Source organism: Orcinus orca, chromosome 11 (genome assembly GCF_937001465.1).
Source record: "Orcinus orca chromosome 11, mOrcOrc1.1, whole genome shotgun sequence".
Classification (NCBI taxonomy): domain Eukaryota; kingdom Metazoa; phylum Chordata; class Mammalia; order Artiodactyla; family Delphinidae; genus Orcinus; species Orcinus orca.
Window position 1 is genome coordinate 29,462,174 of NC_064569.1, and position 14,829 is coordinate 29,477,002.

The following is a 14,829-nucleotide window of genomic DNA, read 5'->3' on the forward strand; positions in this document are numbered from 1 at the left end:
TCTTAGGAAACAAAATTTTATTATGATCAAGTAATGGTGATTTAACAGTCCAACTGAGTTTTGTTTCCATACTTAAATTCATCTGTAGCATATAAACACAACATAGGACTACACTTGTGTTGCAGATGATGGGTGGGGTTATTTTTTCGATGAACAACAGGACATATATTCCTTTTCATATTTTAAAGTGAAGTTAATAAGATTTGTTTTCTTTCTTGACCTATGAGACTGTCATTTTGTACCTAGATCAAATCCTGAGTAAAACTGGTAGACATAAAAAAAAATAGTGTATATTTTAAGAAAAGGCTTTGGTTTACATGGAAGGTGGTGACAGGGATATCCATGAGGTTATGAGGCCAAGGTGTGATATTGGCTGTCAGGAATATCTGTGGCCACGACATGGTTCTTATAGAGTGAGAATCCTGAGGAGAAGGGACCTGAGATTATTTGGGTAAGATAGTGTTCACTGGGAAGGTCTGGACTCCCAGCCCATTAGGTAGCTATGCTGTCTGAGACCCTGGTGTGAAGGTGCTCTGCTAGCTGACCACAGGTTGGGGTACTGATGCAGTCCTGTTGTGCTCAGAAGTAACATGATAGTATGTACACACATGCTGAGGCTGGGCTAAGTTCATGGGATCAGATCATGGACAACTTGCAAATGAATTGTCAGAATAGGTTGGAGAATTTTTCCAATGAGTGTATGGGCTAAGTATGAGCTTGTCCAAGTGGGGAGGAGTCCTAGGCACAGCTTTGAGGACAGGGACAGGGATGTGTGAACTGTGGTTCCTCAGTATAGAGCATTTTTCACAGCCATGGGTGGAGAAAAGTGAGACAGGACCTCCAAACTGAGGATGGGGGTTGACAGCAGGTAGAAGGAACTGAGTCCAGGGATAAGCTACTTCCATTAGTAATACCCAGGTTGCTGTTTGTCTCTGGGTTCTTCCATCTTATCTTTGTGATCCCTGCTTCTTTTTGCATCACAGCAAGCCCTTGCAAATCAGTTTTATTTAGTTTTAAGAGCTGTAATCTCTTTCTGGTAAGCCTTGACAGATATGCATCGAGTCTTGAGAATGCCGTGGCTGGTAGTCATCCCCTGTAGACCCTCAACTCATACTATATGAATTTAGAGTTTTTATTTATGTAAGGAGTTCAATATGCACATATGAATTGGACTGACCCCCCAGGCACCCACTCTCTGTTCACACACTTCCAGAAGTGGTTGCTCTCCATCACAAAATCCAAGATAAAACAACACATGGTGTTCGGGTCCAGGCCAGACATACTCAATTTCAGCACTGGGAACATCCTCCTGCTGTTATTGGTGACCATCACCTGGTTGGTGAGCTCTCTGAAGTGCAGCCATATCTAACTTTTCTTGGTTGACACTGGGGTCACCCTTCTCCCTGCCAGCCTGTAGCTCTCACTTCAAGGAGCTCAGCTGGTGGTCCACTCTATTGCAGGCTATTCTACAAGTTCCGGACACCAAGGGAGATTGTCCTCTTGCTGACCCTTCTTCATGGCCCTCCAACCCAGACTTACTTACTACCCAAGAGCCATATTTAACTCCTTTCAACAGCCACTCTTCCAAGAAAAGGAGCAGCAAAGGTCCACAGTTCCCAGGCAGAGACCTGTGAGGAGAAGACTTGAAGGTAGGGGAGGGGCAGAGGGGTGAAGATAGAGGGTATTCCCCTTGAACTCCTGCAAGGCATGACTAAAGTAGCTCTTTGTGGCATTGGATTTGCTTTAAACAATTAAAAATCAGACTATTGACTAACACACAAATATTTATAAAATATACAAATAAAACTATTGATATCTTTGAAGCCCATTTTTAAACAAAAGGAACATTTTTAAATGTGCCAGGATATAAATTATGGGTACCTCAGGATTATTATAACTTTTCTATAACATTTTATTAGATCTTTATTGTGTTTTTAAAAATGTTGGCCACTGATATTTGAAATTTGATAGGTATTTATAAAGTTTCCTCAAAGGATTCTTATGACAGCTAAAATTTTTGCCTATTTAGACAGACACTTTTGGCTGGCTACTCGGTAAAGTACCACATGCTGTGATTATTACTTTTTGTGCTTTCCAAGTCAACACCCAGATGCCTGTGAACCTGACCTGCACAGAGTAGTTATTTTGGCTCTTTAAACTGCCTGCCAAACTGTTGCAGTATCTTTTTCATATGGGCGGATGGCCACTTCAGAACAAATCAAAATATAATATTTGGTCTCTGAACTTACTTTTGAATTCAAATCTTTGAATATGAATGCTAACTCAGATTGAATTTTGGGTTTGACTAATTGTTTTGATGTTCTTAGGCAGTTTTCATGAAACATATTTGATCAAATAACTTAACATGGACTTCACTTCTTATTAGTTGTATAATGTCCCTTCTGGTGTGTTAAATGCAATAAAAATTTGAGCATATATACTAATATGTAGCTCCTACCCAGCATATGATGAACAAAATATGTATTAACAAGAGACATCAATCCATTTCTGAGGTTATGCACGTAGTTTACTGCTGAAATGCGGTAAAACTTTAAAATTTGTAATTTCTGGTCAGAGTTTATGAGAAACATGAATATGAGCAAAATAGGTAAATTTAGTGTTTTTTTAACAAGGTAGGTATGGCACAGACTTCAAACTATAACACAGATTTCAAGCAAACAAGGGTAATTACATTGATTTAAGCAGTTCTTTCCCATTTATTCATATATTTTTTTGTCTTAATTCAGACCTAGCTTAATTCACCCCTCCCTCCCTCCCTCCCTCCCTCCTTTCCTCCCTCTCTCCCTTCCTTCCTTCCTTCCTTCCTTCCTTCCATCTTTCCTTCCCTTTCTTCTGTTCTGCCTTTCTTTCTCCTATCTCTTTAAACTGCAGTCCTGAGTAAAATGGATGGTTTCAGATTAACCTAATTAATTACAACTAAATAGCCACTTATGTCATTAACCCAGGATATGTCCCTGGGCTACTCAGATCCAAATGTAGATTTCATATTTTCAATGGAACAATGTTTGTTAGAAAATATATTTCATATTATAATCTTTATAATGAGAAAAATGCTAATTAAAACCAAAACCATTAGTCACCTGTAAGATTTGAAATATATGAAAAGTTTGATAACACTCTGTTGGTGAGGCTAAGGAGGAAAAAGCAGTCTAATATTTTGTTTTTCAAAATGTAAAATGGGACAACATCCATGGAGAAGATTTTATCAATATCTAACAAAATCATAGCTGTATTTGGCCTTTGATCTATCAATCCCTCTTCCAGGAATCTGTTCCAAAGATCCAAAAGTACACTGACATTAGTTTGAAATGACATGTATCAAATGTTCTTCAATGTAACATTATTGGTACTAGTAACAAAATTGAAATCACCCCCAAAATCCAAAATTCTAACACCAAAATCCAACAGTTATATAAACTGCAATATATCTACACAGTGGATTACTATGTACTTGTGCAAAGCAGTTGGGAAGATCTCTACAAAATGGATTAAATGGATTATATATTGTATATTTTGGAGTATAAATTGTTAAGTGATAAAAGGAAGTTGCAGAAAACTGTGTATAGTATGTCACCTTTTGTGTAAGAAACCCTCCCTTCCTTCCTTCCTTCTTTCCATCCTTCCTTCCACCCCTTTCTCTCTCTTTCATCTCTGTTTCTTTTCTTTATTATTTCACAGTTTGTGCTTTTTTTTTTATATTTGCAAAAATAAATAAGGGAAGGAGAGAAGAAAAACTCATAAAAATTGTTCCCTATAAGGTAACTGTCTCTCCATCCTGAAAAGTGAGACGTTGAAATCATCTACTATTATTGCACTTCTGTCTACTTTTCTAGTCAATTCTGTCAGTGTTTGTTTTATATATTTAGGTGCTCTGATGTTGCATGAATATATATTTGTAATTGTTATATCTTCCTAGTGATTTGACCTTTTATCATTATATAATGTCCTACTTTGTTTTTGTGATAGGTTTTTGTTCAAATTGACAATAAATTTTAAGCATAATTAACTGTCATTAGCACAAATTCATGAACTGTATCTTCGTTTTTCTCATTTTTTGAAACCTTATATTTATAATCATAGTTATTTATATTTGATAAATAAAATTATTTATAAAGAATTCAAGTTATAAGTAAATGGAAATGTATCATTCAATTTTTGTTTTCTTGCTAGTGGAGGACATTAAGCAAAACTAAGATTTTTAATTCATAAATATGGTAATAAAATTGAACATGTATTTAAAGTATTGAAATAGTATAACTGAAGAATAAAGGAAACATTATAATAAATGCTTTATTATCATTAATGTTAAATTCTTTTGATTACTGATTTTAATTGAAGATTTTAAAAATACACTATAAAAAATAAAAATACATTATAAATATATTTGCATTATAAATCTATATTTAAAACTTATAAATGTTGATAGAACTAATTGTCCTGTTGAATAATGGAACAGAGTTCCTCGTCTAATTATTTAATTTTTATGATCCTTGTGAAATAACAGTTAACTATTTGAAATGTGTTATTCATGTTTGTATGTGTTTTACAGAAAGAAATTGTATTCTGTCATAGCTTACATTTCTAAATTCAAAAAGGCAAATATTTCAAGACCTTTATTATCTTGATCATTTTGACACATTTAAAAATCATCCAATTTTAACAAAGATGTCCTTACCAGGAAATGGTAAGTTCTACTGACAAGTTAAAACAAATGATCAATTATTATTTTTAATTATATTTGTTGCTGGGAAAAAGAAATTGTAGAAAAGTAGTCAGAGAAGAAGGATTATATCCTTTAATTTGTAATAAATTTATTTGTAAAGATGGGTGATGTGATGCCTAGCTGTGAAAATAAGTAACATGACAAGTAAATATTAAAGCCATGGAAGTGATCTAAAAATACCTGGATAATTATTGCAGATTATATAAATGTGGGTTTCTGGGGTAGGATTGGAGGTACCAGCCACTTTCCACTGGAAACAAAGCTTCAGTGACTTATATTCTATTGCCAGAAGAACTGGGGAATTTAAACATAGAAATAGAGTAATTGGATGATTTATTTCATAAGCATACATTTTTAAATGTTGCTGATGACTTTTCTTGAAAGTAAAGCCAGAAGGATTTTAAGATTCTTAACTGTAAATATTAGAAATGATTATTATAATACTTTCCATGATAAAATTATTTGAAACTTACTCGTATATTCCCAATGAAAGGTGATTCTTATTTTTTATTGTGGCTAATTTAATGAAATAATATTTTATACAAAACACAATTTTCCTAACTTGGAAATTATAATTAATTAAATTAAGAACACATTTGAGTTTTGAGTGTTGTCATTTAGACTGTGGGCATTATCAGGGCACAATAATCCACTTGGTGAAAATTTAGTCTAGTTGAAGGCCAATTATTTTACTTCCTTGTAATTCACATGATATGTCCTTGCAAATAGAAGCAGCCGCTAGCCAAGTAACTAGGGAGAAACAAAGAGCCTTGGGTGGGTGATATTTCAAATTCAACAGTATAAAGCAAAGAAAAATAACACATTTTAACACATAAAAAATGCTAGAAAAAATGTTTACATGCATGATTCTAGTTTGGTAATTGCTTCTATTCTAAATTTTTCATATCAATTCAACAATAAGCACCTTCCTATCATATAAATCACTATCACCTATAAGTAAGTAGGGTTGTAGTTTTAAAGTATTTGGTTTTATCAAGTAATATATGCTCATTAAAAAAATCACATGTTAAAGAATGTTTTATATTAAATATCAACAGAGTCAGATCACTTCTTCACTTCTAAGTCTACTCTCCAGACAAGTTCTTCACAATTGCTTATATTTTGGTTATTTCCCTTCTCAAACAATATATATTTTCTGAATTTATTAATATCAGATAACATTTATTATTCCCCCAATATCAAATATAAATATTTAACTCACTCAGGTCCTCTTCTCCAACTGTTTTAGTCAATTATGTTATTGTTTTGGTTTTTCTGTCAATTATCTTTAGTATAAACAATGTAATTAAACTCAATCATTTTTCTATAGTCCTTTAATTCAGTTTTCATACTTTATATGACAATTTTAATACCCTTGTTTCTCTACCCAATTTTCTTCACAATCTGCTTTGTGTAAGTTACATTTTTATCATAGCTCTTGGATTTTCATTCCATCCTTAAACATAGCATCTTCTTTCCGTGGCCTGAAGATCGACTCAGAATTGAAAGTAAATAAACAATATTTTCATCATTATGGTTGCAAACATATTGAGCAATAAAATACCAATTATCTTCCCATCTTTAGGAGTTCAAATCCAAATGCCCCTTGAGGGAGAATGTTAGGCTGAAAGAATTTCCTCAGTTGGTAAAAAATCATTTAAAATTATATTTGGAAAATAATTTCCATCCTCAGTTTCTGTCATTTTTGGAGGTTATATTGGCCATTTAAAAATTGCATGTACTGCTTTTATTCTCAATATTTTTCAGTTCTAAATCATGCTTATCATTATGTTCTACTACCTTTATTTCTTAAAAGTACCTGTAATGATCTCCACTGGAATTTTATTGCCTTCTCTGTTGGGTTTTCTCTTTGTTTTTCTTTTATTATAACTTTCTTTTGCTTAATTTACGTATTAGTTTCTTTTCTTCCCTTAAGCTCATAATGAAAGATCTTCATAAACTGTGAAGTTAGCAGATAACATTTCTGAGTCCTAAGCACTATAGTGTTATTTTAAGCTTAGGAATTTCTTTAATCTCCTAAAAATGAAATATATACATATATATAGACAGTATGTGTTCCCCCAGCTGATTGGTAAATAGGACTGTCTTCTATTTAGGTCTGTACTCAAGTGGGGTATTATAGGATGAGAGGCTACACACAGTAATCTCTTTTTTTCACCTGATCATAGCAGTCTGCCTTGCTGTTGATAGCACAAGCACCAAACTGACAAAGGCTTTACTATGAATCAACATTCAGACTATTGGTCTTATTTAGGATTTAAATGTTTTATTTAAATGTTTTAAAAAGTTTCATTTTGAAGTAATTGTAGGTTCATTAGCAGTAATAAGAAATACTGCAGAGGGGTCTCATGTACTCATTTCCCAGTTTCTCTCAATGGCGACATCTTAGATTATAGTACAATATCACAACCAGAATATTAATTTTTATGTAAGATGTGTGACAAGTCAAGGCCCAGTTTTTTTGTTTTTTTTTTTTTTACGGTGTGCAGGCCTCTCACTGTTGTGGCCTCTCCCGTTGCGGAGCACAGGCTCCGGACGCTCAGGCTCAGCAGCCATGGCGCACGGGCTCAGCCGCTCCGCGGCAAGTGGGATCTTCCCGGACCGGAACACGAACCCTTGTCCCCTGCATCAGCAGGCGGACTCTCAACCACTGCGCCACCAGGGAAGCCCAGTCAAGGCCCCGTTTTTTTTAACCTATCAGATTGCTCTAGTACCATTGGTTTAAAAGGCTATCTTTTCTCCATTGAATTCTTCCTTTCACTTTTGTCAAAAATCATTTGGGCATATTTGTGAGTTTATTTCTGAATTTTCTGTTCTCTTTATTGCCCTATGTGTCTATTCCTCCACTCACACCACACAGTCTTGATTACTAAAGATAGTATAAGGATGAATTGGGAGATTGGAATTGACATATATACACTATTGATACTACGTATAAAATGGATAACTAATGAGAACCTACTGTATAGCACAGGGAGCTCTACTCAGTGCTCTGTGGTGACCTAAATGGGAAGGAAATCCAAAAAAGAGAGGATATATGTATACGTATAGCTGATTCACTTTGCTGTACAGTAGAAACTAACAAAATATTGTAAAGTGACTATACTCCAAAATAAATAAATAAAGCAGTAATAAAAAAAGATAAAGAAAAAAATAAGGCTTAAAATTGGGTAGACTGGCTTCTTCTACTATATTCTTCATTTTCCAAATTCTTTTTGTTCTTCTAGTTCCTTTGTTCTTTTCCATATATATTTTTAAATAATCTGGTCTATACAAAAATTCTTGCTGATGTCTTGATGAGAATAGTTTTAAAATTATATATCAATTTTGGCATAATTGAAATCCTTACTGTTATGAGCTAAATTGACTCTCCCCAAAATTTATGTGTAGAAGTCTTAACACCCCAGACTTAACAATATGATAATGTGACTATATTTGGGATATGGTCTTTAAAGAGGTATTTAAATTAAAATGAGGTAATTAAGATGGGCTCTAATCTAACCTGATTTGCAATTAGGACAGACACACATAGAGGAAGACTCTGAAGGTACAGAGAAGAGATGGCCATTTAGGAGCAGAGAAGAGAAGCCTTAGGCAAAATAAAACCCTGCTGACATCTTGATCGTTGACTTTAATAAGCCTCCAGGATTGTGAGAAAATATATTTATTTCATTTATGCTACCCAGCCTTTGATATTTTGTCATGATGGCCCTTGCAAAACTAACGGTTACCAAGCTGAAGCTTCCAATCTATAAACACTGAATGTCTTCCATTTATTTAGAACCTCTTTGATTTTTTTCATGAGCATTTTATAGTCTTTTGATGACAAGTCTTGTAAATACTTGATTATTTGGATATATTTCTATATTTCATTTTTGAGTGATTATAAAAATCTCACTGCCCATAGTTAATTCCTAGCAAATAGGTTTACAATTAATATTTTATGTTTGTTTTATATCCTGTATCCTTGCTTAACTTATTAATTCTAAAAGGGTATTTTTTTGAGTATATGTGTATTCCTAGACTTCAGTTTGTATACAATCATATCATCTGCAAATAGAGACAAGTTTATTTCTTTCTTACCTACATATCTGTCTTTTAATTATTTTTCTTGCCTTACTGAACTTGCTAGAACACCTCATACTATGTTAAATGAGTGTGGTGAGAGTGAATATCCTTGCCTTGTTCCTGATCTTGAGGAGGGAAATAATTCAGTCTTTCATCATTAAGTATAATGTTAACTTTGGGATTTTTGGTTTTGGTTTTCTTTTTGTTTTTGATTTCCATAGATGCTGTTTATCAAGTGGAAGAAGTTATTCTCTATTCCTATTTTTCTGAGAGCTTTTTGTTGTTTGTTGTTTTTACAACATGAATGGTTGTGAAATTTGTCAAACCCTTTTTCTGCATTGAATTATATGACCATGCAATTTTTTTTTCTTTAGGATTGGGTCAATTACGTTGATAATTCTTGAATATTGAACTGGCTTTACATGCTGAGAATGAATATCAATTGGTAATGGTGTATAATTATTTTTATATATTGCTAATTCTATTTATTAATATTTTGCTAAGGATTTCTACATTTATTTTATGATGGAAATTGGTGTGTAGTCTTCTTTTTGTGTATTGTCTTTTTCTTGTTTTGGTATTACTATAATAACACCGTCATAGCAATAGAAATAAAAATCCAGTATTTTACTTCAAAAACTGTGATCCTCATGAACAAGATCTGTGATTTCTGTCATTAAAGATGTGGGGATAGGGAACTAACAAGCCATTATTTTTAAGTTTAACACTTGTAATTTATTCTCTGGAATCATATGATCATTTATCATATGTGATTGCCAATAGGTGAATTTTACAACTACAGTAAGGGGTGGTGGGGAAGTACAAAGAGATTCTTCTAATACCAGACACAAAACTGAATTTCTGTGTAATTTAGAACAAATTGATTTAACCTAATGGAATTGAAATTTCTATGCTGTAAAATGGGAATTATGATGCCAACTATTAACAGTATTGGGGAAATCAAATGAAATAATATAAGTAACAGCTTGTAAGAACATAGATTTTTTAATAAGCTTGGTGAGAAATTAACTGTATCTCTATTCTCTATCTATCATCTATAGAAATAGAAAAAAATAGAAAGATAGATGTGGGCTGGGGATAAACAGGATTTCCACTTCCAACATCCATCATGTCCTTAAAAGAGAATGTAGACTAGGCTTTGGTGGGTTTGACAGGAAAGTCAGAATCCAAGTTGTTCATAAATATTTCACAGGAAGGACATAGATGCTGCTTAAAGTTCTTTCTGAATGGTGTTAGGTGACTTGATTCTGAAAAAGCTTTGAGCTTAGAAAAAATGAGCTTTGCGTATTGACAAGAGTCCTCACATGGGAACAGAGTCAAAATTAACAGACTCTGCAACCCAAAGGAGGCTGGCTGAATATTCCTGCTACCTTTGCTCTGATCATGTGACCATCTCACGCTTCTGTCACTTTCATTAAATAAAAATTAATCTTAACATATTTGGGCAGGAGTGGGGGTGGGTTGGCATGGGTGTCTACTCTGTCAAGGATAAAAAATATCCTTTAGTTCTCATCACCTAATCAGTTGATTTCAGCTCCATTTTCTCCCTTTTCTTTCTTTATCACTGCCTAACCTTGTCCCCTAGGAGTTTCAGACCTTGTTATTCATAAATGGCATAACTTCGTGCACCCTTTTCCTTTTTACTCAAAAGTTTTCTCTAAAATCAAAGGATTACTTGGCTGATTATAAAATTCTTGCATCACATATTCTTCCTCTCAGTATATTTTAGATACTGATCAAACTGTCTCCTTGCATGAATATTACTGTGAAGATGTCGAATCCATCTTGATATTTCACACTAGTAGGGGGCATGATTTTTTCCCCTCCTACTCCTAGGATTCTTTCTTTGTACCTGAATTTTAACATCCTTACCAGAATATGCTTTGATTTGGAATGGTAGGTATGAATGTTAGGTTTCATTATTTCTTGGAAATCTATGAGCCCCTTCAGTCTACACATTCAACTTGTTTTTATTTCAGAAAAAATGTTGAAAAAATTATACTTTAGACTCTTTCTATATTTTCATTTGCTTAGTTCTTCTTAAAAATATCAATAATGCATGTTAGATATACCTTTTTAAAGTCTAGCGTTCCTTCTGTGATCATGTTTACATTCCCCTTTCTCTCTCCCTGCTCCACCTCCCTCCCTCCCTCTCTTTCTTTCTCTCTGAGTCACCCTCATAACTACTTATAAACATCTAACTTTTTCCACCTATAACGGGCATTATTCTCTACACTGGCTTTTCATTTTTTGTCATATTGTGACATTTTGCAACTCAATTCTATATTCTTTGGACATCCTATAAAGTCTCTTTGGAATACTTTTTTCTCATTGTTCAAATTTCACTTATTACTTATAAAGATGATATTATCTATAAATTCTGTGAGAATAATGAGAAGCATTTCTTTCATTCCTTTGTTTTACTGTAACCATCTTTTTATCAGAAATGACCGTTTACTGATTTAAAGAAAAATGTTTTGCGCATAGAGCACATATCATTTCCTTTCTAAGTATGATCCATCTTTGAATTATTTTTGCTGCTTGCCAGAGATGTTGACAACTATGGTAACTGGGACTATCTGGGGCGTGGATTCAGAGGTGTTGACTCCAAACTCTTGCTCAACAAATTGCTTGGGTGACAGAAAAATCTTCTTTGGTATTCAGCGTACATTTGGCAGATGTGAAAACCATTCAGTATTTAAGGATGGGGAAATTTATAGCTGATCACGGGTGACTAGAGTGATGGAATGGCTAAAGGCGTTAAGGGAAGAGGAGGGTTGTTCTTCATAGATCAAGAAACTGTCACTGCCTTAGACTACAGCTCATGTGACCATTTTCGCCCCAGAGCTGCTGACAGTATGAGGGGTAAGCTCTCTGTCTGTGTCTGCTACTGTTAGAAATGTATTTTGCTATTAAGCAAAAACCAGGAGCCCACTCTACCATTGCTGCTAAATTACTCTCAAAGTTGCTGACATTCACTGCTGCCTAAAATCACCTTTAAAAAAATGGCTTTATAAAATATAGGTTAAATATTATAAAATTCACCCATTTCACGAGCATTTAATTCAATAAATTTTTGTATATTGTAGAGCTGGTCTGCCTTTCTTTGCCTCCACCCCTGCATGCTCTTCTCCTAGAATGGAGGTTCCATGCCAAGAAGACCATGAGCAAGATGCCTTCTTTTGTCGTTATGGTCCTGCAACTGTCACAGCTCCTAGGTGCTGAAAGAAACTGAAATAGCAAAGTAATATTCTGTTTCTTCTTTCTTCCTTCTAAATTCCATCTAGTGCCTCCAATTGGCAGAAACCAAGAGAAATTCAGAAAGCTAGGTTGTCTGAAATATGTGGCTTGCATGTTTATCCCTCAAAAGTACAGAAGAAAGTGCAGAAAGGAAAGTGTAATATTGAGAGCCCATCATATTGAAAGCTAGAGTATCCAGAGCACCCCTCAACTTATAAAATCATGGATTGCCTCCCCTATTCCTGTCTTAGCCCATTCAGGCAGCTATAACAAATTACCGTAGACTGTGTGACTTATAAACAACAGAAACTTATTTCTCACCCTTCTGGAGGCTGGGAAATTCAAGATCAGGTGCCAGCAGGTTTGGTGTCATTCATTCATGAGGGATCTGCCCTTATGACCTGATCACCAACCAAAGGCCCCACCTCCAAATGACATCCCACTGTAAATTAAGTTTTAACATATGAATGGGGGCACTAACATTTAGTCTATGGCAATGCTTTTCCTTCTCTCCTCTATTCAGCTCTCAGTGAAGTAACTTTCAGGCTAGGAAAGAAAGTGTACAGATGGTTTTATTTATTTTTATTATTTATTTGTTTTTTATTTGCCAGGTATCTGCTTTTCTGTCGCAAATATCTGGGTCCCAACAGGATATATTCCACAGTACCCAGAGCCTTCCTATAACTCTTGATGTCTTAACTGTCATTTTGTAGAGGTTCTGCAGAATAAGATACTTAATTTGTTTTTGGAAATGTACAAATATCTTGGAGACTGAGGAAGTTTGTGAAAATAAATATCATGCACTCTTGTTTAGGTTAATATTTCACATTTTTTGGCTAGTATAATTCTATTTGTATATTGAAGGTTTTTTTTCTATTATATTAAATCTTGAATTTTCTACTATTCTTTTTTTTTTTTTTAATGAAGTCCAAGGTCATTGTTGGTACAGCAATTCATCAGTGAGGACAAACAACCAATTTATTGTTGCTAAACAGATTAGCATGCCAATCCTTTAAAAAAAAAAAAGCCTTGTACAATAATAGTAGCCATGCGTTAGCCACTTTAATATAAAATGTGATCAAAAGTCAAAATACAAGAGTTCAAAAGGCATAGAAAAACCAAAAAGTTTCAATTTTATTACAAGTTTTAGATTCTGGAAATAGTTTAAAAAAAAAAACTTATATGCTAATTTCAGCCCAGGGCTAATTTTTTTACAACCAAACTAAGAATTACTACAAGGGAACATCAATGCAACAAACAAGTAAAATTTGCAAACCCAAGTCACAAACTTGCTAACAAAGTTAATAATCATGGTAATGGACAGCACCAAAGAGCAACTGATGCCTCAGTTAACTTTGAAAGAAACAATGCCTTCTCTAGGGCAGAGAAACATGCAAACAATTCTGCTTCAAGAAATTTGCATAGAAATAGAAAATGCTAGAGCCTTTACCACAAATGAAATTACAAAGCCTCAACATGTTAAATTCAACCCAAGGAGCACCAAATGTTAAACTGGAGCCAAGGTATGACTCAAAACATTTAATTTCCAGCTATGCAACTAGCAAGATCACAAGAATTTCAGGTGTGGAAAGGCACCCTAGGCAAGCTCTTGAAAGACATGAATTTGATACAACGTAACCTTAAATCAATGCAGACATTCCTGTAAAATTTAAATTTTAGAGGGCACCATAAGGCATCAGGATCTCTTCTCAAAGTCACTCTTGATATTGTCAGCAACAATCACATCTTTATGATCTCATTAATGACCTTTCACAGATCTCTAGCCTGTACACGTACAGCAGAACCCCCAATATCGTGGGAAGCCCTTTCAGTTTGGCCCTGCTTAACGTGTTTGTAGAATGACTTTTAAGCCCAGCCGTGGCCTAAATGGTGTGAAAGGGACTACTCCCTGGGCATCTCAAGACTTCTCTTCAGCCTGAGCTGTCTCCCAGGCCCCTCTCTTCCACACCTGCCCCCGGGGTAAGACTCCAGAACTCTGGGATTCTGAGCCTGACCCCAGGCAACCTCACCGACACCCACCTTTGGAAGCTCCACTATTCCTCATCTCCAGCTCCCTCTGGTGGGGTTCAAAGTGACAGTTTGGTGCAAGGACTTGTAGAAACAATGTTTATTTACAAATTCGTATTTTGTAGACCTTTCCTTAATTGAACACCTGTGACTTTTACAGTCGCTCTCCAGACCCTTTCCAGAGGTGTAGTAGAATATGCGAAGCAAAAGGACATTTTATTTCTACAGGAAGAAAAAGGATTAACATACATAGTAATAACTGTGTCCATCAAGAGTAATTTGTAATCAGAAAATGAAGACAAATGCCCCAGAAGCCTGCATTTTATCGACACTGCCACTTTCCCAAAAAAAGAACCTCAGAAACAAGTCACTGGATCTGCTTTCAGTGAATCAGGAGTTCCCACATTTGTATTCCTCAATCTTTGAGAAAAGTACCACATGAAACTGACCCACCCCTTTTTGTGTAAAATAGTAACTAACTGAACTCACATCTCCACGCCCTCATCCACCTGTTCAATGACAAACAGTAGTCAGTTCCCTTGAAGGAGACTTACACATTTTGGTATTTCTACCAAAAGAATTGAAATTTTCAAGCAGAAAAAAAGTTTAATTACAAGTAAGTGAGTGGCAGCCCAAGTGAAGCCCTTTTACTATGATTTCCAGTTTTCTGTTCAATCCGCACTGCAGAGATACAAGGAAAGCCACCA

General features: G+C 34.7%; 1 pseudogene; it reads right to left on the minus strand.

The window, feature by feature from the left end:
* On the minus strand, positions 1-2,345 carry LOC125960450 (T-box transcription factor T-like; annotated as a pseudogene).
* Between the last annotated feature and the right edge of the window lie 12,484 nt (positions 2,346-14,829).